Source organism: Bos indicus x Bos taurus, chromosome 29 (genome assembly GCF_003369695.1).
Source record: "Bos indicus x Bos taurus breed Angus x Brahman F1 hybrid chromosome 29, Bos_hybrid_MaternalHap_v2.0, whole genome shotgun sequence".
NCBI lineage: Eukaryota > Metazoa > Chordata > Mammalia > Artiodactyla > Bovidae > Bos > Bos indicus x Bos taurus.
The window spans coordinates 41,145,945-41,170,118 of NC_040104.1; the positions used below are offsets into that span (position 1 = coordinate 41,145,945).

Sequence of the window (24,174 nt, forward strand, 5' to 3'; positions counted from 1 at the left end):
ATTTAGCAAATATAGTGTGGAACACCATAAACTCTCAATTATATTATTTAATTGAATCTAACATTCAACATAATTTAACTGCAACCTACATGTCCAGTCTTAATTCCAATAATTATTCTCTACTAAAGCAAACTTAAAGAGATGGGAATATAAGACCACCTGACCTGCCTCCTGAGAAATCTGTATGCAGGTCAAGAAGCAACAGCTAGAACTGGACATGGAAAAACAGACTGGTTCCAAATAGGAAAAGGAGTACGTCAAGGCTGTATTTTGTCACCCTGCTTATTTAACTTATATGCAGAGTACATCATGTGAAATGCGGGGCTGGATGAAGCACAAGCTGGAATCAAGATTGCCGGGAAAAAACATCAATAACCTCAGATATGCAGATGACACCACACTTATGCAGAAAGCAAAGAACTAAAGAACCTCTTGATGAAAGCGAAAGAGGAGAGTGAAAAAGTTGGCTTAAAGCTCAACATTCAGAAAACGAAGATCATGGCATCTGGTCCCATCACTTCATGGCAAATAGATGAGGAAACAATGGAAACAGGGAGAAACTATTTTGGGGGGCTCCAAAATCCCTGCAGATGGTGAATGAATCCATGAAATTAAAAGAGGCTTGCTCCTTGGAAGAAAAGTTATGACCAACCTAGACAGCATATTCAAAAGCAGAGACATTACTTTGCCAACAAAGACCATCTAGTCAAGGCTATGGTTTTTCCAGTAGTCATGTATGGATGTGAGAGTTGGACTGTGAAGAAGGCTGAGCGCTGAAGAATGGATGCTTTTGAACTGTGGTGTTAGAGAAGACTCTTGAGAGTCCCTTGGACTGCAAGGAGATCCAACCAGTCCATTCTGAAGGAGATCAGCCCTGGGATTTCTTTGGAAGGAATGATGCTAAAGCTGAAACTCCAGTACTTTGGCCACCTCATGTGAAGAGTTGACCCATTGGAAAAGACTCTGATGCTGGGAGGGGTTGGGGGCAGGAGGAGAAGGGGATGACAGAGGATGAGATGGCTGGATGGCATCACTGACTCGATGGACGTGAGTCTGGGTGAACTCCAGGAGTTGGTGATGGACAGGGAGGCCTGGCGTGCTGCAATTCATGGGGTCGCAAAGAGTCGGACACGACTGAGTGACTGATCTGATCTGATCTGATACTACACACGTTTTAAAAAATGCCACATGCACATTTAAGAAAAACTTCTTAGAAATATTCAACACAAGATGGTATAGTAAAAAGAAACTTTTCAATATACTCAGATCTGGGGCTTTCCTGGTGGTACAGTGGCTAAGAATCCACCCTGCAATGCAGAGGATACCAGTTCGACCCCTGGTCCAGGAAGATCCTTCATGCCTCAGGTCAACTAAGTCCGTGTGACAGAACTCCTGAGCCAGCCCTCCAGAGCCCATGAGCCACAACTACCGAAGCCCATATGCTGTGGAGACCGTGCTCCACAATAAGACAAGACACTGCAATAAGAAACCCACAAACCACAACTAGAGAGTCGCCCCTACTCTCTTTAACTAGAGAAAGCCCACCTGCAGCAATGAAGATCCAGCACAGTCAAAAATAAATAAAAATTTGAAAATAAAAACCATTTGTTTTAAGATTCTTCATTAAAAAAATTTACGCAGGTCTCTGTTGAAATCTTGGCTCTGCCTCATTGGGTGTGTGATGATAGTAAGTCATTTAACCTAACTCAACCTCATTTTCTTCATTTATAAAATCCTATAAACTTCCATCCTCTCATTTGTAAAATTCCTACTCAATCAAATTCAGAAAAGGTTCATGTTTGTGTTTCATGTCTGGCACAATAGAAGGTACTCTAGCCTGTATCAGTAGAGTGATGTCTCATAGATACAGTCAAAATTAAGATGAAAAGTGCTACTCATTAAGCTGTTTAACTACATTGTTCATTTGTAACTGAATATGAACTATTCAAATGGATGAGGATGTCTGGACAGACTCAGTTCAGTTCAGTTCAGTCGCTCAGTCGTGTCCGACTCTTTGCGACTCCATGTATCGCAGCACGCCAGGCCTCCCTGTCCATCACCAACTCCCGGAGTTCACTGAGACTCACGTCCATCGAGTCAGTGATGCCATCCAGCCATCTCATCCTCTGTTGTCCCCTTCTCCTCCTGCCCCCAATCCCTCCCAGCTTCAGGGTCCCTTCCAATGAGTCAACTCTTCGCATGACACTAAAGTGTAGTAAACATACTGCAGTACAGTTCCAATCATCACAGGCATGAGTAAAGTAGCCCCCACCACTCATCTGTATTCCCATTTGCCTTTAATACTGATACTCTACATTTTTAAAATTTGTATTACTTTTTATTATCTCAAGTTTCTTTTTTTAAAGTACAGAAAATAAATATATAAAAATAAAATTAAATTTCTGATTGCTTTTTTCCATGTCATATGAAAGCAGTTAGGCCTTATCACCAAATTTGTAGGGTATGCTTTGGATGGTATGGCTACATAGCATACTAAAACTCACTGAGTGGTCCGGAGAAGGTATCTACTTCACATGAATAAAGTCATCTTCTTTTGGCAGCTGGGTGAAATACATAAGTGGCTCAAAAAACTGCTGATAGAGGGAAACAGGCCACATTGTTAAGGTATAGAAAGTAAAAAAAGACAAGGTTCCAAATATGTGCCCCAAAGTAAAAGCTTCGATGTCAGGCATTCCAAACTAATGATGCTGATTTTTATGGGGAGGCTCCTCCATGAGACAATTCTAAGTATCATATCCCAATGTCAAAATAATAAGGATTAACTTAATTGACCATGGTTAATGACTTCCTTTAGTCATACTGACAGGTCAACAATAAATAAAGACATCAATAAATAATAGAAACAACTATTAAGCAGGAGGTTTATGAACAGGCTACTGATGAGTTGGTAAAAGCACTTGAGAAAGATTATATGATGGCAGTATATAAGCTGTATCACATTAGGTTTTTTGGGTTGTTTTTTAAGAGGTTTAGAATTGATTTTGAAAACAGTTTCAAGTAGAAACTGAATAAAATTTACAACTGCATTCCACTCCAGCCACATTACTTTGCTCATTTCCATCTTAGAGCATGAAGTTGCTATTTCCTCTGCTGGGAACTCCCTTCTGATCTTCTCAGGTCTCAAGAGTTTCTGTTTAAATGTCACCTCCCCAGAGAAGTCTTCTGTGACCCTGTATAAAACAACCCCATCATTCTTCATCTTGACCTATTTTCTTATCCTTTATAGTATTTATTGAGTTTTTAGTAAATTATCCATACTCCAAATGAGGGGAGAAATAAACACTTAGAAAAAAATACTTTTTCTTGAAATAGTAATTTTCTGAGCAAAACAGCTCTCTTTGTTTAGTTGTGGGTTGATGTGGGTACTGGGAAAGACTGAACTACAATTTTTAGTTCATATACTTCATTGCTTTAAGTTAAAAAAAAAAAGCATACACAAACAAGAAGATACGATGAAAATAAGCAGAGCTTGAATTTAGAAAGAAATTTTTTAATCCTCAAAATGAGACAGTGTCCTGGATTAGGTTGCTGACATACTTTCTCTATATTACATAAGCTTTAAAAATATCCCTGGAAAATGTCTTCAGTGTATTTTATCTTTAGAGAGTCCAAAGATTAATGAAACTCATAAAAATGATAAATTAAGTATTTGAGAAGCACATTTGCAAAATAAACCATTAAAGAGTTTGGACATAAGAAAAGGTTAAGCCTAAATGTGCAAGATAAATTTATTAAGTAAGCTCTTTAAAGAAATATAGGAGGACATACTTAAGACCTCAGGTTGTGGAAAATATTTTAAACAAAACACAATAAGTACCAACCATAAAGTAAAAGAGATATTATAAAAATAGCGAAAAACATTCCATGGAATAGAATACCTTTCTTATGTATAATAATGAGCTTAATTCACGGATTTAATAACCAACTCCCACAAATCAGTAACAAAAAGACAGCCCAGTGGAAAAGTGATCAAGAGGCTGGAACTGGCACTTTACAAAAAAAACAATATACTAACAGCCGATAAATATGAATGAATTCTTAACCTTGTTTGTAGTTAAAGCCATGCAAATTAAACTACAAGAAGGCAATATTCATCCACTAGATTAACAAAAATATTATTGTGTTGATGCAAAAGTACTTGCAGTTTTACATTGCTGACCTTTGCCATTTGATATTGGAATACGTTCTTAAATAAATATGGTTATGTTGTACATCATTTTGGACTTCCCTGGTAGCTCAGACCATAAAGTGTCTGCTTACAGTGCGAGAGACCCAGGTTCAATCCTGGGTCAGGAAGATCCTCTGGAGAAGGAAATGGCAACCCACTCCAGTATTCCTGCCTGGAGAATCCCATGGACGGAGGAGTTGCAAAGAGTCGGACATGACTGAGCGACTTCACTTTCACTCACTTATACATCATCTTAATGCACATTTCTCACTTTATGTTTTTTTTGCTAAAGAATATTACTTGCTATTTATTTTATATTTATTTTAGACTACAGAAATGATTTTATTCAAAAACCAAATCCGAGTAATTTTTCTATTCGAGTTCAAAATGGCTTGTAAAGCAAGAGAGACAACTTGCAATATCAACAATGACATTTGGCCCAAGAACTGCTAACATACAGCAGTGGTGGTTCAAGAAGTTTTGCAAAGGATATGAGACCCTTGAAGATAAGAAATGCAATGGCCGGCCATAGGAAGTTGACAACAACCAATTGAGAGCAATCATCGAAGCTGATCCTCTTAAAATTACACCAAAAGTTGCCAAAGAACTCAACACCAACCATTCTATGGCCATTCAGCATTTGAAGCAAATTGGAAAGGTGAAAAAGCTCGATAAGTGAGTGCCCCCATGAGCTGATCTAAAACAAAAAAAAAAAAAAATCATCGTTCTGAAGTGTCATCTTCTCTTATTCTTTACAACAACCACCCCCATCTCTTGCTCGGATTGTGACATGGAACAAAAAGTGGATTTTATATGACAACTAGAGATGACCAGCTCAGTGGCTGGACCAAGAAGAAGCTCCAAACCACTTCCCAAAGCCAAACTTGCACTAAAAAAAATGGTCATGGTCACTGTTTGGTGATCTGCTACCTGATCTGATCCACTACAGTTTCCTGAATCCTGGCAAAACTATTACATCTGAGAAGTATGCTCAGCAAAACAATGAGATACACTGAAAACTGCAATGCTTGCAGCCAGCACTGGTCAACAGAATGGACCCAATCCTCCGTGAAATGCCCAACTGCACATCACTCAACCAACACATCAAAATTTGAATGAATTGGGCTACGAAGTTTTGCCTCATACATTGTATTTACCTGACCTCTCTCCAACTGACAATCACTTCTTCAAGTATCTCGATAACTTTTTGCAGGAATAACATTTCCACAACCAGCAGGAGGCAGAATGCTTTGCAAGAGCTCACTGACTCCTGAAGCACAGATTTTTATGCTATAGGAATAAACAAACTTATTTCTCATTGGCAAAAATGTATTGATTGTAATGGTTCTTATTTTGATTAATAAAGATATGTTTGAGCCAAGTTATAATGATAATTCATGGTTCAAACCACAATTATTTTTGTACCAACCTAATAATAATATAAGTTTGGGTGAAGATGTAGAATAATGTGAAATCACTGCTAAATTGGTACAACCACTTTGGAAACAGCTTAGCAATACTAGTTAAGTAGAAAGATCACTTATTCTAAAATCCAACAATTCATCTCAGAAAAATTACCTAGAAAAATCCATGTGAACCAGGATACTAATACAGAAAAGTTCACAGCTGTCTGCAGCTGAAGAATGGATACATTATGGCAGAGTCATACAATGGAATACTACACAACAATAAAAATGAACAAACTAACACTATCCCTACAATACAGATGAATCTCACAGACATAATCCTGTATGAAAGAAAAACCCAAAAGAGTACATAAAGTGTTATTCAATTTATATAATTTTCATAAACAAGCTAACTAAATATATATTTTATAGATGCATACATTAGTGATAAATGTTTAAAGAACAGCAAGAAAGTGAGAAACGTAAAACTCAGAATAATGGATGCTTCTACGAGTAAGAAAATAGGAATGGGGAAAAGACAAAATGAGGCTTTGGGGCAGTGGTAGTGTTCAATTTATTGTGTGTTCTATTTATGTGTGACTATTTGTATGATAGTTACACAGATGTTTGCTTTAATATTAATATATAATATCTAGCTACGTTTTATACTTCTTTCCATTTTCAACTTCTTTTAAATTCTAAAAGACTGAGAATAAAAATAAGCTTTATTTGATACTTCTCTTTTTCTCACTCTCCCACTTAGGATCCTTTAGCAACTCTCAATGCCTCATTCATCACAATATATCCAGCATCTAACTACTTCTCACCTCTTTGGTCTAATTCACCATATTCTCTTTCCTGTTTCATTAAAGTAGGCTCCTAATTGGTATCTCTACTTGTACTTCCTTCTGTATAGTTTATACTTCATGAGTATCCAGTGTGGGTCTCTTAAAATACAAGTCAAATCTTGTCACTCTTTGGTTCTCTTGCAGCCACACTGACATTCTTGCTATTTCTCCAATATGTCATGCATACTTCTGCCTCAAGGCCTTTGCATTCCCATTCTCTCTGCTTGACTCACTCTAGAACCATACCTAGGCTGAGTTCAAAGTCACTTTTTCAGAAATGTCTTCTTTCTACCTTTTATAACAATTTTTAGCTCCCTATTTATATTTTATTGTGCATCATCTGATACATTTAATATTTTAGCAAGTAGTAAGCACTCAATATTTATTGGATTAATATGAAAATGAAAATAAATGAACCAAAGCTTTAACAGCTTTAACAGTAGTTATACTTGGATAGAATGTAAATATCTTTGTGTTTTCTTTATTTTTTCAAATGGTCTACTTTAAATGTGTATTAATTTTATAACCAGAAAAATAAATTATACCAAGGCAGAAAAACAGTATCCAGCTTAATATGACTAGTAGTGGAAAATCAATAAACACTTTAATTGTTAATTAATCTAGATATGAAAGGCTAACAATGCCTCACTCACATATGTATACATACTATCTTTATGTTGAAAAATATAAAAAGTAATATAGTTTATGTAAGGTCTTTAATTTGTACATTCCCACTATTTGCATTGCTTCCTCCTAAAACACAAGAAAGAATAAAAGTAGGGTTTTACTGTGAAGTAAAATATTTATTTTACTTCCAAGAAATATTTATTCCATATTAATGATTTGGAAGCTCATGGTTTAACTTATACAAAACAATGATTTTCAAGATTTACAGAAATGGATTTCTCTTCTTCAAAAGATAGCCTATATGGAAGTTAAATTAGTGCATGTAGAACAAACCAAAAGCTTAAAATATCACACTCTAGAGACTAATTCAGCTCAAAAAAGCTGCATCTTATTCTAACATGGATTTCTAAAACCTAAAGGCATTCTGACAATTTTGGAGCATTATTTTCAGAACCAACTGCCTCACTGTACAAAGCACACTGACTAACATAAATGCATGCAGAGGAGCAGTGAAGGGCTGTGGTTTATCACAAGAAAGACAACTTAAGGACAGGGAATGTGCAACTTCTGAAAGAGAAAAACATTCTAACTGTCTTAAAATTTTTGAACCATCATCACACAGAGGAAGTGAAATTTTCCTATGTAAGGTATAGGCAGACCTATGATGATTGCATTGAACAAATATTTATTTCACACCTGGGAGCTAAGTGCTAACCACATACCATGAACAAAAACACAAGGGTAATAGGTCAAAAAGATAATCATCTACTAATCACTGATTAATTAAAATCACAATTAAGGTACAAAGAAGAGGTACAGAGCACCATGAATACATATAACTGCAAGGGGAGGGGGTTATCTAATCAAGAAGGTCATGGATGTATTCACTACAGAAATAATTGTGCTGACATCTAAAAAATAAAGGTTAATTTAGTGAAAGATGAAAGGGGACTGGGAAGAGAGCTTTCTAGGATAAAGTAACATCATATGCAGAGAAATTAAGGAATAATAAAGCAAAGAAAGGAAAACTAAAAATCTACTGTGGCTGGAACTATTGTATGATAAAGAATCATAAAATAAGAGGCTGAAGACGCGGGCAGGGGTCAGACATGAAGAACTGGTAGGCTATGAAAAGGAATTTGTCTTTATCATAAGAATAAGAAGCCAATAGGTTAGAGTTATTAACATCAAGAATTCAATATCTACCTAAGAAAGATTATAAGAATTTAACCACTAAATTAATCTAACAATAAAATAGGCTTCCTCAGAGACTGAGCATCCCATTACAACTAGTAATCAAGTAGAATCTAAATGATCACCTTTCAAAAAGGTCTACAAGAGATTATGCACATCTTAACAAGCAATCCCTAAGGTTTCATCCCTCAGGTTCAATGAGTCAATTATTTAAATACCAAAAAGGGACTTCACAAAACACTTTAAAACCCAAAGCTTTTAAATGAAGTATTCATTGCTCATACCAATGTGCAGAATTATACTCAGCTACTGTTTTCTGATGTTCCCAGGAGAAGATCATAACATTACAAAATAGGAGATTCATTTTCAGTTTGTACCACAATCAACAAGTGTCCAACCTCAAGACACAAGCAGAGTGTAAGTGTAGGGAAAGAGTGCTCAAAGTGAAAGACAGCTGTGGGGACAAGCCTGAAGGAATCAGAGAAATGATATGACAAAGAACTCTATCCTGGAGCAGAATAAACTATTTTACTGGCCATACTGGTATTCTCATCTCTGCTGCTGCTGCTGCCGCTAAGTCGCTTCAGTCGTGTCCGACTCCTAGCGACCCCATGGACTGCAGCCTTCCAGGCTCCTCCATCCATGGGATTTTCCAGGCAACAGTACTGGAGTGGGGTGCCATTGCCTTCTCCATTCTCATCTCTACCTCACAGCAAAGTAAATAGAGGACATTAGAAGACATTGGTAAGTATTTTGAAAGTGAAATGTCAAGTCACTCAGTTGCATCCCATTCTTTGTGAGCCCGTGGACTGTAGCCCTCCAGGCTCCTCTGTCCATGGAATTCCCCAGGCAAGAATTCTGGAGTGGGTAGCCATTCCCTTCTCCAGGGAATCTTCCTAACCCAGGGATCGAACCCAGGTCGATCCCTTGCATTGCAGGCAGATTCTTTACTGTCTGAGCCACCAGGGAAGCATTAGTTGCAGTGAATATATATGCTAAAGTTAACTGTAGAGTAAAATGTACAGAGTTCTTATTCTAGAACACAGGTTGAGATATTAAAAACTAATATTTTATTATCTTCACCAAGTGGATGATACTGTATCTATAAACAATATAATATGACCTATTACTATAGATAACAGAACCATATTCATACATTACATACCCTAAGTAAAACAGCGTCTACTCTGCTATCACCATCAGAAGTGAACAAAACTATCACTTAATAAAGCACTGTCTTTGGCTTCTCTCTGCTGAATGTGATACGTGTTACACATATCATACTCTTAGAGTAAATACACAATACTTGGAATACAAGGAAGTCTATGTGACACTCACTTCCAGTGGGTTCTCCAGTTGGCACACTGACATTTGACAACCCCTTAGTCCTTGGCTTCTTCTCATTTTAATGTCAAATGCTTCTCTATCATATATCATGTGGTATCTATAAATAGCCCATCAAAACTTGAACTTGTTCCATTTGAAATTTCTTTCCCATTTGGTTGGAACCATCTGCATTCTAACCCAGTGCTCACAATGATCCACTTGTGTGTGGATCAAATGTCATCCACAAATTTGTTGTTCATGGTCTCTATTCCATCACTTAAATCACTGAAGAAAATTGCAAAGAATCAGGCCTAGGACCAGTATCTTGCTGTCAGGCCACTTTAGAGAGACTGAATCACTTTAGAAAATGTATCAAAAGCAGTATCAGTGCCATGAATATAGTAATACATGGGTCAGAGATATTTGTTCTGCACAGTTGGAGAAGTCACAGGAATGTGTCAGGAAATAAATACTCACCAGCTCAATTATAAGCCTTGCTCAGAAATAAGCTCATTTTTGTTACTGTCTATTCATCTGGATAATGTTGGAATTACTTTTGTTCTAAAACACTCACATACTATAACCACAGTAAATCTCTTGGTTTATAGATTAAACATGTCTACAGAAAGCAAATATTCAAATTCAGATCTCTTATTCCTCTATAACACATCTAACATTTCATATGACCATTACTAAACACAGTAACATTGACATAGGTCGATGGTCCTTGAAGTTTATAGGAAATAACTTTAAAATTATAAAGTCTAAAAACTGTTGTAAGATAGAAATTACTATTCATTTTATTACTAACTACAGTATAATATAACCCCAAAGCTCACATTCAACAAGAAAGAATAAAGACTCCCTTACACTGCTGTTTCTTCTTTCCCCATCTCATCTTCATTTCTTTCCTTCTTTGGGCCTCCCTGGTGGCTAAGCTGGTAAAGAATCTGCCTGCAAAGTGGGAGACCTGGGTTCTATCCCTGGGCTGGGAAGATTCCCTGGAGAAGGGAATGGCTACCCACTCCAGTACTCTGGCCTGGAGAATTCCATGGACTGTACAGTCTATGGGGTCGCAAAGAGCTGGACACAACTGAGCAACCTTCACTTCACTCACTTTGTCCATCCCAGAAGGAAAAATCCCATAAGGAGAAACAGTGGCCTAAAATGGAAAGCTAAACTTGACACAACTATATTAGGCTGAGCTGGAATTAATATTAGGTAAGAATCCATCCACCAACCCAGCTCTACCCTTTTTCAAAGTTCTAAAATCTACATTTTTCTGTCTCCCTCAATTCTTGTGTCTTCACATCAAACACCTCCCATTGAACTATCAGGCTGCCTACCTCTCTGTACAGTTACCACCTTAGAAAAGCTCACCCACTACCTGTGCCACTCAGCAGTCTCTAGTCCCCATGGCTCCTTTCACTCTTACACCACTGCAATTCACTCTACGCACTTCAGCCAAACTGTTTAAGAAAAAAAGAAACCACTGATGACATCCTTCCCTTGCATACAACTGATCAATAGCTTCCTAATATATTTAGAATAAAATCCAAAGTAATTAACACTGCAAACAGGATCCTGCAAGATCCTACATTTGCATATCTCTCCAGCCATATTCAGCTCCTTGTCCTCTTTCAACCTTTCACTCCAGTCTGGCCTTTTGTCACTTCCTAGAATATTCATTCAAAGTTTTCCAAATGAAAGACCTATGTATTGACTGCTGCCTAAGCTGAAGCATGTTTATCCCACTTCCTCATCTGGCTGCTGCCTGATTTTATTTTATTTTGTTTTTAACAGACCAAAACTGGATTCAATACAATTTGTGATCCATGTCATATTCTCATTATTGGCCCATGCAAAACCTTCTTTACTCATTTCGTTTCTGTTTATTTGTTTGCACATAATAAATACCCATGAAAGCACCATTAGCATGGAAACTAGAACACTGACAATAACTTGCGTCTACCTAGATGGTCTTGCCTCATTTTGTTCCCTGCCTGCTCCCAGGCAACTTAACCACTATTCTAAGTCTCTCTTAATCATTCCATCATTTTTACTGTGCATATCTAAATATAGGTGTGAATTCTTACAAAGTAGCTTTTAACTTTAAAAACCATGTAAAAACCCGCATATATTTATTTTTTCATTCAAAGGTATATTGCTAAAAGATTCATCCATATTAACACATAATAAATATATGATTATATTGACAGATATAATTATGTAGCTATAGATAATTCATTTTGAGTAATGAATAATATTCCATGTGTGACTTGAACAAATTGCTTTTATTTCACCAATTGTTTAAGAATTATTTATATATTTTTGACATTCATTGCTGATAATAAGTATCATAAGTATCTTTTCCAAGTGTGTAACTTACATTTTCACTTTAAGATTTCACCTATAATACTATACATAGTTTTCATTATATTTGATTATAATTCACTTAGGGGGACTTGTTGGGTCAAACAATATATTAATATTTAGATTTAACAGTTAATAGTACCATCAGACAGGCTTCTAATGGTTGTTCCAATTTATATTTCTTACCAGCCAAGTGATAAAATTACAAAAATTTACAAGCATACTTTACCATAATTTGCTTTTCTTGTTCACACTATTATTTGCTATTCTAGGATGTGTCTAGTAGGATCTGCTTGTGATTGACTTTGCACTTTCTTGAAGAGTAATGAAGGCAAATATATATTCATATGTTGATTTGCAAAAAAATTTCATTTGATAAAAGGTCATAATCTAAAACCTTCCTTTAATAATGAACATTCTTTGTGATTTTAAGATAGCCTTCCATATCATAAGTTTCAAATAATATGCCCAGTATTTTTCACTGAACATTTTAAAGTTGGAATTTGATATTTAAGTCCTTGATGAATCTGGAGTTTTACTTTTGTATCTGGTATGAGATAAATATATAATTACTTTATTTCCATAAAGTAAATCAGGTTTTTTTCCTAGTTATGTTTATTGACTAGTCCTTTCTTTCCCCATTAATCTGCTGTACCACTTCTGTTCCACAGGTGTGAGTCTTGTTTTGGGTTTACTATTCTATCCCATTGGTCAATGTGTCTATCTCTGCATCTCTAATATACTATCTTAATTATTTATATTAGCTTAATATTAACTTGTGTTAATGTGTATTATGTATATATTAACTATGTATAATAGTTAATATATTAGTTAGTACATATTAATTATGTATAATAGAGCAAGTCATCTTTACTATACTTACTCTTCTTCAGCAGTGTTTAGCTATTCTTGGCCCTATAATAGTTTATATATATTTTAAAATCAAATCACCAAGTAACATAAAAATTCTTTTGAACTTTTCATTGGAAATACATTGAATTCATAGACAAATTTAGGAAGAACTGATATTTTTATATTGCATTTTCATACCATAAAAGATACATATCTCCATTGTTTAGGTCTTCTTTAATCACCTTTAATTTTGTAATTTTCCTATAGAACTGGTGGATGTTTTTTCTTATATTCACATCCAGATACTTAACACTTTCTTCTACTTAAATCCAGATAGTTAAAATCTTATTTACTTAACAGAATATAAGCTTATCCCAAAAGAAATTAGTAAAATAGATACTTAATATAATGGTACTATCAAAAATTCAACTCCAAGATATAAAAAGATTAAAAATATGAAAGCAAAGTTATAGGTTATGAAAATAAAAGAAGAAAATCTAACATGTCTAGCTGGAGTTCAAAAAGAAATAATAGGAAAGAAGCAGTATTTGAAGAGATAAATCCTAGTAATTTTCCAGAATTGATAAAAGACAAGAATCCTGAACATGATACATTACTTTAAAACTGCAGAAAACCAAAGACAAAAAGAAAATATTAATAATAAAGAGGAAAAACCTACATAAAAGAAATAATTTCTCAACAGCAACAAGAAAAAAATAAGAAAAAAAATTAAATATATCTTTAAAGTGCTAAGAGGAAATAGCTGCCAAGCTAGAATGATACACTAAGATAAATTATCTTTCAAGAGAGTAAAACAAAACTTCGTAGAGCAAAATTTGAGACAGTTTAAAAAAAAATCACACACAAAAAGAAAATATAAGGTTCAAGAAAGAATGAGGACAAGGAAAGCCTACAATTGGAGGATAAATCTAAGTAAAAATAATGATGATCACTATGGTCCATCATTGCTACATAGGATGGTCCTGAACTCAACTCTCCCATGGACACATTAAATCTACAGCTACACACAGAACAATTCTCTCTTAAAGAAATCCAGAATCTAGAGAGGACTGACCAAAATGGTGAAACAGGAAGATCCTGAGCTTACCTCCTTCCACAGGCACACCAAAATCACAATTTACAGAACAACTACCTATGAGAATGACCTGAAGACTAACAGAAAAGACTTTTTACAACTTAAGATAAAAAATGGAAATTACAAAAAGAGTAGGAGGGGTAGAAATTCAGTACCGACTCACACTTTCAAGATAGGCAACTCACAAATGATAGGATAATCACAACTGCAGAAGTTACCCCCAAAGAGTAAGGGGTTGGAGCCCCACATTGTGCTCCCTTTAGGATTCCCACAATGGGAAGACAAGCCCCAAGAATGTCTGGTTTTGAAGGCAGGAGTGGGGCTTTGTGTATGGGAGAGCCACAGAGTCATAAGAAATAGACTCTGGTTTTGAAGGGCACACATAAAATCTCACATGCTCTGGAATCATCAGAGAGGTAGCAATTTGAAAGAAGCCTGGGGTGTACCCACTTGCTGATCTTGAGAGTCTCCCAGAGAGGTAGGAGACAACTGGGATGCCTCTTGGGGACACACAATGAAAGCAGGGATCTCGTTCTACCACAAGGACACTGGTGCTAACAATCATTTTGTAATCCTCCTTCTAGCCCAACAGTGCCAGGTGGCCCACCCACCCAACAGCCCACTAGCACCAGTTCTGGGACCCTTCATACCAAGCAGCTAGGTGCATGGGGACTCAGCCATTTCCACTAGTGGGCCAGTATTAACCCCAGGAACCCCCAGGCTGCACTGCCAATTGCAAAGGGACTCAGTTCCACCTACCAGCAGAAGGAGGTATCACAGTCCCTGATTTCAAACTATACTACAAAGCTATAGTCATCAAGAGGGTGTGGTACTGACAGAAAACAGACACATGCATCCACGGAACAGAATAGAGAGCCCAGAAATAAACCCACACTTATAAGAGCAATTAATCTATGACAGAAGGAACAAGAATATACAATGAAGACAGACAGCCTGTTCAATAAATGCTGTTGGAAAAACTGGACAACTACAGGCAAAAGGAAAAACAGACTACTCTCTCACACCATACACAATAATAAACTCAAAATGGATTAAAAGTTTAAATGTAAGACCTGAAGCTGTAACATTCTAGGCAGTAGGTTCTTAATACCAGTCTTATCAATATTTTGTTAGCTACACATCCTCAAGCAAGAGAAACTAAAGCAAAAATAAATAGACAACATCAGCTAAGAAGTGTTTGCAAAGCAAAGGAAACTATCAACAAAACAAAAAGGCAGCCTACTGAATGGGGGAAGACATTTGCAAATGATATATCTAACAAAGGGTCAATATTCAAAATCAAGAATTCATACAATTCAACATCAAAAAAAAAAAAAAAAAAAAACTCCAAACGACCAGATTGAAAAATGGGCACAGGACTTGAATGGGATTTTCTCCCAAAAAAGACATAAATATGGCCAATAGGTTGGAGAAGGAAATGGCAACCCACTCCAGTGTTCTTGCCTGGAGAATCCCAGGGACGGCAGAGCCTGGGGGGCTGATGTCTATGGGATTGCACAGAGTCAGACACGACTGATGCGACTTAGCAGCAGCAGCATGGCCATTAGGCACATGAAAAGATACTCAACATCACTAATCATTAAAAAAAAAAAAAATACAAGTCAAAACTACAATGGGATACCACTTCACACATGTCAGAATGACAATTTTCAAAAAGAAAACGAGAGACGTGAAGAAAGGCAAATTCTCCAGCACTGTCAGTGAGAACACACATTGGTGCAGTCACTATGGAAAACAGTATGGAGGTCCTCAAGAAGTAACTGAGTCTGGACCAAGAAATTCCACTTCTGGGTATTTTTTCAAAGAATGCAAAAATAACAATTCAAAAAGATATATGCACCCCAATGTTCACTGCAGCATTATTTACAATAGCCAAGATACAGAAGCAACCTAAGTGTCCACTGATAGATGAATGGATAAAGATATGGTGTATATATATAATGGAATATTTGTTGTTCAAACGATGTCATGTTCAGCTCTTTGTGACCACATAGACGCAGCATGTCAGGCTTCCCTGTCTTTCATTATCTCCTAGAGTTTGCTCCACAAACTCATGTTGGTGATGCCATCCAACCATCTCATTCTCTGTCATCCCCTTCTCCTCCTGCCTTCTATCTTTCCCAGCATCAAGGTGTTTTCCAGTGAGTTGGTTCTTGGCATCAGGTGGCCAAAGTATTGAAACTTCAGCTTCAGCATCAGTGCTTCCAATGAATATTCAGGGTTGATTTCCTTTAGGATTGACCGGTTTGATCTCCTTGCTGTCCAAGGGACTCTCAAGCATTTTCCCCAACACCACAGTTTGAAGGCATCAATTTTTGGTGCTCAGCCTTTTTTATTGTCCAGCTCTCTGAGTAACAAATACTTAGTATTCTGAGTAATGGAATATTACTCAGACGTTAAAAAAGCAATGGCATGGGTAGACCTAGAGGGTATTATGCTAAGAGAAACAAGTTAGACAAAGAAAAACAAATACTGTATTATTTCACTTTTATGTGGTAACTAAAAAAGCAAAACAAATCAACAAACATATAGCAGAATATACAGAAATATGGAATTACTATATTGTGCACCTAACATAGTTTTGAAGGTCAGTTAATTTCAATTAACTAATTAAAATAGAAAAAGAAATCCAGAAACTAGCTGAGTGACTCCTACAAATCAGACATGAAAAAACACACTGAAACAGGGCGTGCAGAGTCAGCAGACAAAAATGCTCATCTCATTCTTTCCCTGAAAGAGGTGTATTAGCATATCTTAAGAACTAAAAGCCTGAGATTTAGACTCATAATTAGCACAGGTCAACTGTGATCTTCCCCAGACATCAGGCAAAAATACTGGTGCTATCTCCACAATTTCCTGCCCTACTCCAGGTCACTGATATCTCCCTAAAAGGAGTTTGTGCACTACCTGTCTGGAGCACTAGCTTTTGCAACTGCTGCACATAAGACACACCCCCTGATCACTTGGCTTTGGTGGCCAGCAGGTGCCTGCCTTCACAGGTTCAACGGGGCTACAGCAAACAGTCTAGCTATTCCAATCTCAGCACAGAGGCAGCCGTCAGAAATGCCTATCTCTGAGTCTTTCCATGAAAGAGACCAATTTGCATATCTTAAAAGCAGAAGCCTAAGAGTCAGGCTTCTAATTCAACATACATGTGGGAGTCAACTACTGTTCTCTCCAGACCACCTCCATGGTCATACACTGGCCAGCCAGCGGTTACCAGAGTCCTCCTGAAACATGTCGTAGTCATGTCAGGAGTCCCTGGTTTTGCAGGTGCCACCCAGGAAATGCATCCCTTGATCATCTGGTCAACAGGACTTGCGTTCACAGGTACAATAGGACTGTAGCAAACATACTTCTTAATCAGATATCACTCCAGGGCTCAGTAAGGAGGGAGCAGACAGAAATGGCCATTTCCAGTCTTTCCCTCACAGAGATTTACTTGCATATTTTAAGAGCTGTTGCCTCAGGGTATGGCCTCAAGGATGGACAGCAAGGACATAAAACCAGTCAATCCTAATGGACATGAACACTGAATATTCTTTGGAAGGACGGATGCTGAAACTGAAACTCCAATATTTTGATGTGAAACTCCAATATTCAGATGTGAAGAGCTGACTCATTGGAAAAGACCCTGATACTGGAAAAAAAGAAGACTGAGGGCAAGAGGTGAAGAGGCCAACAGAGGATGAGATGGTTAGATGGCATCACTGACTCAATGGACAAGAGTCTGAGCAAACTCAGGGAAATAGTAAAAGACAGGGAAACCTGGCATGCTGCAATTCAAGGGGTCACAAAGAGTCGGACATGACTTAGCAACTGAACAACAAAAAAACCTAAATCCTGGTGTTACTAAGATGTTCCCCTTTGGAACATGACAAGTTGTGATATTCCAGCTATCAGAATCTATTAGAAGTCACTAAGCAAATAATTAATGAAAGTCGCTCAGTCGTGTCTGATTCTTTGTGACCCCATGGACTATACAGTCTATGGAATTCTCCAGGCAAGAATACTGGAATGGGTAGCCTTTCCCTTCTCCAGGGGATCTTTCCAACCCAAAGATTGAACCCAGGACTTTGGCATTGCAGGTGGATTCTCTATCAGCCGACACAAGAGAAGCTTAAGCTAATAGCTATATATATTTAAAAGATATAAAGCCCACACAATTAAATGGCAGAAAACAATCTAACTGAAAAAAAATGAGCAGAGAAACTGAATAGACATTTTTCCAAAGAAGACATACAGATGGTCAATAGACACATGAAAAGGTGCTCAATATAACTAATCATCAAAGAAATGCAAATCAAAATGATAATGAACCATCACCTAACACCTATTAGACTGGCTGTCATCAAAATGACAAATGATAATAAGTGTTTGTGAGGCTAAAGTGAAAGGGAGCCCTTGTACAGTTAGTGAGCATGTAAACTGGTATAGCCCCAGTGGAACAATATGCAGATTCTTCAAAAAATTAACAATAGACCTACCATATGATAAACCACATCCGGGTATATATCTGGAGGAAAAGAAAACAGGATATTGATGAGATATATATACTCCCATGATCACTGCAGTATTATTCACAATAGCCAAGCCAAGGAAATAACCTATATCTCCATCAACAGTAGAATGGATAAAGAAGACATGCACACCGGAATGTTATCCATTCAGAAGAAAGAAGGAAATCTTGTCATTTGCCACAACATGGATGAACCTTGAGGGCATTACACTAAACGAATTAAGTCAGACAAAAAAAGACAAATACTGCATGATTTCACTTAAATGTGCAATCTAATTTTTTTAAGTCAAGCTCAAACTCATAGCAGCAGACAGAAGAAAAGTGATTCCCAGAGGCTGAGGATTGGGAGAAATAGGGAGAAGTACATAAAAGGATATAAACCTTCAGCTATAAAATGAATAAGTTCTGAGCATGTAAGGTATTACACGGTGACTACACTTGATAACAATGTATTGTAGAACTGAAATTTACTAAGAGATTAGAACTTAAATGTTCTCATTTAAAAATAAAATAAAATTTAAAAAAATAAAATTGCCAAAAAAAAAGTGTATATGTGTACACACACACACATTTATGAGTGTGTGTGTATATATTGTGATGGATATATTAGTTATATGGAGCTTCCCAGGTGGCTCTCGTAAAGAATCCACCTGCCAATGCAGGAGACACAAGAGACTCAGGTTCAATCCCTGGGTCTGGAAGATCCTGTGGAGGAGGAAATGGCAATCCACTCTAGTATTCTTGACTGGAGAATCCCATGGACAGAGAAGCCTAGCAAGCTACAGTCCATAGGGTCACAAGGAGTTGGACACGACTTAGCACACATACAAATATTAACTAATTCTTTCACAGTGTACACATATATCAAATCATTACAACATACACCATGAACATCTTATAATTTTGTCAATTATACCTTCAATAAAGCTGAAAAAAAAATTTAAGGTTTAAAAAGTTGCCTCTTACATATGGGTCTAGGATAAAGAGATATGGTACAAGATAAAACCAAAGCTTAGCAGTCCAGACTATATATACCCCAACACTGGCTAACTATACTGGTAGTTTTTCCAAAGCATGCTTGAAATATTAATACATTGACTATTCTTTGTATTTGGTTTTGATACTTTTTAAGGACACATATGAAAATTGTCTGTGTGTGTATATCCATACACACATACACATACAAAAGGAAAAGAGCAAGAATCAAATATGCATTAAAAAGATACCTCTGGGAACTTCCCTGGCAGTCTAATGGTTCAGATTCCATCCTCCCAATGCAGGGGGCATGGGTTCAATCCCTGGTCAGGGAACTAAGTTTCATACACCACACAGCACAGGCAAAAAAAATACTTCTGTCTACAGTGTAGAAAATGCTAAAAATTATCCCTATAATTCCAGCAAGAGATGGAAAGAGCCAGTACATTGTTTTACATATGCTTTTTTCCTCAGATATAAACATGAGTATCAAATCAACTCATCTGAAATGAAAGTATTGGGATAGTACATGGAAACATATTTCTGTTTCTTATATAAAATGAAATTTCACAGAAAGAACAGCCAATATCTGTCATCCACAGATAAGATAAAACAGACATTAAACCATGGATGTCAATTCTATTTAAGTGTCTACATCCATCTAACTCTATTTTACCATTGCTCATGATAACATTTCAATGAACCATCATGATTAGATGTAACTATGGGCTGGAACAAGCACAAGCTGGAATCAAGATTGCCAGGAGAAATATCAATAACCTCAGATATGCAGATGATACCACCCTTATGGCAGAAAGTGAAGAGGAACTCAAAAGCCTCTTGATGAAAGTGAAAGAGGAGATTGAAAAAGTTGGCTTAAACCTCAACCTCATTAGACTATTCAGAAAACTAAGATCATGGCATCTGGTCCCATCACTTCATGGGAAATAGATGGGGAAGCAGTGGAAACAGTGTCAGACTTTATTTTGGGGGGCTCCAAAATCACTGCAGATGGTGACTGCAGCCATGAAATTAAAAGACGCTTACTCCTTGGAAGGAAAGTTATGGCCAACCTAGACAGCGTATTCAAAAACAGAGACATTACTTTGCCAACAAAGGTCCATCTAGTCAAGGCTATGGTTTTTCCAGTGGTCATGTATGGATGTGAGAGTTGAACTGTGAAGAAAGCTGAGTGCTGAAGAATTGATGCTTTTGAACTGTGGTGTTGGAGAAGACTCTTGAGAGTCCCTTGGACTGCAAGGAGATCCAACCAGTCCATCCTAAAGGAGACCAGTCCTGGGTGTTCATTGGAAGGACTGATGCTGAAGCTGAAACTCCAATACTTTGGCCACCTCATGCAAAGAGCTGAGTCATTTGAAAAGACCCTGATGCTGGGAGGGAATGGGGACAGGAGGAGAAGGGGACGACAGAGGATGAGATGGCTGGATGGCATCACCGACTCGATGGACACGAGTTTGGGTAAACTCCGGGAGTTGGTGATGGACAGAGAGGCCTGGCATGCTGCAGTTCATGGGGTCACAAAGAGTCGGACACGACTGAGCGACTGAACTGAACTGAATGTACTCTTAAAAAGGACTTTTAAGAACAATAATGATAATTACTAAAAGTACTAATTTATCTTCTACATCCACTAATTAAGAGCACATTTTCATTCATTCATTTCCTATCCATTCTCCACATATATATATGCACACTTGTCCAAAACTTCACTCATCAGTAAACATGTATTCATCAGTCACTATACTAATATAAATATAAATAAGCGAATACTCTGGGTCTTTATATACTTATACTCTAGTGCTAAATTTTGTCCAATTAAGCTCTATTTTAAATTCAAAATAATACAGAAAGATATACAGTATAAAATGAATCTATAACATTCAAGAGACATAAAAGGAGAACACTGTATGTTTAAATAGGGATAGAAAGTCAGTGAGTAAGTAGATTAACTTTCTTCCCCAAGATAGAACAGAAGAATAACATGTTTAAGCTTTCTTCCTTGATTAAGCCCTCCATTGATATTTTTCCCCTAATGTTCACAAAAGGCCAAATTATATTAAGATTTAATAGTGAGAATCAATGTGTTTGATTAGAATACATAAATGGAAAATAGAATTCAATCAGTACAATTATTGGGATTTCACCCTACAAATTACAGAAATTTTTAATGTTATTTTAAAACAAATTACATAACCTTACTCTGCAATTAAGAAAAGTTGATTTTTTTTCTTTCTTGTCACTTTCTATAAGACTTGAACTATATCTAGACTGTGATAATGATTTATCATAGAGCTTTCAGTTCAGTTCAGTCACTCAGTCATATCCAACTCTTTGCAACCCCATGAACCTCAGCACGCCAGGCCTCCCTGTCCATCACCAACTCCTGGAGTTCACTCAAACTCATGTCCATTGAGTTAGTGATGCCATCCAACCATCTCATCCTCTGTCATCCCCTTCTCCTCCTGCCCTCAATCTTTCCCAGCATCAGGGTCTTTTCAAATGAGTCAGCTCTTCACATCTGGTGGCCAAAGTATTGGAGTTTCAGCTTCAACATCAGTCCTTCCAATGAACACCCAGGACTGATCTCCTTTAGCATGGACTGGTGGGATCTCCTTGCAGTCCAAGGGACTCTCAAGAGTCTTCTCCAACACCACAGTTCAAAAGCATCAATTCTTCAGTGCTCAGCTTTCTTCACAGTCCAACTCTCACATTCATACATGACCACTGGAAAAACCATAGCCTTGACTAGAAGGACCCTTATTGGCAAAGTAATGTCTCTGCTTTTTAATATGCTGTCTAGGTTGGTCATAACTTTCCTTCCAAGGAGTAAGCGTCTTAATTTCATGGCTGCAATCACCATCTGCAGTGATTTTGGAGCCCAGAAAAATAAAGTCAGCCACTGTTTCCACTCATCACAAACCATATCTCCCAAACCTAAATTCTTATTACCATTTGCGGACAGAATATTCACAAAACCTCATAAACTTCCACTAGTCAAGTGACAGCCTAACAAAATAACTGTGTCCCCATCACACAGAAACAAAACTAACACCATCATAAAACAGGAGCAGCTAACTAAAATGTTCCGTGTTCATTCTTTTCTTCAGATCCTCTTCTTACATTTATTTCACTAACAAAATAGCTGACAGGTCCCACATGCCAAGTCCCAGTTGGTTCTTTCCACTTCACTGAGGAGTTAACATATGAACAACTGCTCTACAGTTTGTTAATAATAATGGTAATTCCTATCAGTTTGAGTACTTCCTACGTGTAGGGTATATAAATTACACATTAAGATAAACAGTGTTATTATCCACATTTTATAAATGAGGAAACAAAAGCTTAAAGGTTAAGAAGTTTACAAAACTGAAGTGATGGTTTAGGACTGTCAAATTTTACATAGCTTGCAAGTGGTGGAACAAGTGTTCACTCAGGCCTGACTCCAGAGCCCAACTTCTTGACCACATACTAATTACACCTACCCAGCTTCTCTCCACCATAAAATATCTAGGTTCTCACTACCATAAAATGTCTAGGTCCGTTGCCCTACAGGATCTGCTTTAGTTAGAGAATTCATATTCTTTGACCTTATCCCTTTGTATAAACAAGATATTGTTTTCAAGTTAGGATAATCTAGGTTTATTAAGAATATTTTTCTTACTGGATGGACCAGATCAAGATCAGTAACTGAATTGCAAACATGACTTCACATGTTGTCTTCTATATTTTAACAATCAAATTATACTTTCTACTGTAATTCAGTAATCTGAACATAGTCAGGCCCACCAAATTATTCTCAATATTGCCTTGAGAGTCCACCTTGTCACAAATATAGGTAACTCTATGGATTGTTCCTGAGTCTTCGCAGCACCTTCAGAAACCTTCCACCCAAATGATTCAAAAGGATGACAGATGTACAACAAAAGTATATTTTCCATGAGTTTCCTTAGTATAGAAAATGTGACTCACGGGTTTCTTCTCCTCAAAGTCTCTCCAACTTCTCTGGTAGTAGGAAGTCTAGGAAACTAGCCCCGTATGGGAACTGTGACCAGTAAGAAGAGTGACTCTGACCCAAAACTCAGGTACATTGAAATAAAGGGCATGTGAAAATAAAGCTAAACCACAGAAAGAGACACCACCCAAACTTTAAACATGTATTCATCAACTCTATTTAAAATAAATAATGCATAGTTTAAAAATGGTAAGGAATGATAACTATCCATTGTGAAAGTGCTATAGGAAGAATATGTCAAGTATCTATACCCAAAGCACTTTCCACCATGAAATTTAGAGACGGCTTCAAAACATGAAATTCAAATTGTCTTGGAAAAAAAGTAAAAGTGCTCTAGGCATTCAGAGGGGGAAAAGAGCACCCAAATGGATAAAACAATACACACCAAGGAAAGGTCAAAAGTAACAGAGCACTCAAGGCAAGACTGTAAAGTGTGCTGTATGCTCAGTCACGTCCAACTCTTTGTAACCCTGTGGACTGTAGCCCACCATGCTCCTTTGTCTATGCAATTTTCCAGACAAGAATACTGGAGTGGGTTGCCATTTCCTCCTCCAAAGAATCTTCAAGACCCAGGGATCAAACCCGTATCTCTTGCGTCTCTTAAATTGGCAGGTGGATTCTTTACCACTGTACCTCCAGGGAAGCCAAAGACAGTGAAGAGCACTGGTTAAATCAAGCTGAAGAGGCAGATGAGGACCAGATCACAGAGGCCCAA

General features: G+C 37.2%; 1 protein-coding gene across 7 annotated transcripts in view; it reads right to left on the reverse strand.

Annotated features, from left to right (window-relative positions):
* DLG2 (discs large MAGUK scaffold protein 2) overlaps positions 1-24,174 on the reverse strand; it is a 2,318,993-nt gene that overhangs the window by 2,215,246 nt on the left and 79,573 nt on the right. The window lies entirely within an intron of this gene.